Consider the following 710-nt stretch of genomic DNA (forward strand, 5'->3'; position numbering starts at 1 on the left):
CTGCCCCAGTGCATGCTGGGACAGCTGTCAGTCTGGAGAACGGACAGGTCTGCTCTGATGCATGCTGGGTAAAGAGGGAGGGGCCAGAACAACATCTGGAGACTTTGTCCGTTCTCTGTTTGCTGTTCTTGTAAACTGGAACAGTCTTACTAACTAAAGAGGGCTGTAAGAATTAAAAACCAGCCAAACTAAATGCACCGAAAAAGAAGTTTGTGACACCAACACTCTTCAGTGTGGAAGTTTCTACAGCTAGAAGAAGAGTCAAAGTTACTTTCGGTATCAGGGAGGTGAAGCCAGAGGAAGCATGTTTGACTTCCTGAATTGAGATAGAAGCTGGACTTTCTGCAGAGGCTCAAAAACAGAAAGCAACACTTTTCCGGATGGTTGTCATTTCACTATTTATAGTGTTGCAGTTTTGGTTCCTTAGAACCAAACTTTCATCTTGCTGACTTCTGCCACAGGATGTAAGTTCATGCTCGCCCTTCATGTTTCCTATATGATCATTAGATTTCTTCTTCAAACACTGAAGCCTGCATTTATAACACAATCTGTCCAATTTCCCATAAATTCTAGATGTATAAAATTACAGATGGTTTATATTATATATATATTATTCATACAAACTCTCCTTTGTTTTTAATGGTGGATGTCTGGGGGACAGTGATTGGCCTCCATGTTCTGAATGCTGGCGTACCATAAAGAATAAATGA

The sequence above is a fragment of the Cyprinodon variegatus genome, unplaced genomic scaffold (assembly GCF_000732505.1).
Source record: "Cyprinodon variegatus isolate N-32 unplaced genomic scaffold, C_variegatus-1.0 Scaffold841, whole genome shotgun sequence".
Lineage (NCBI taxonomy): Eukaryota > Metazoa > Chordata > Actinopteri > Cyprinodontiformes > Cyprinodontidae > Cyprinodon > Cyprinodon variegatus.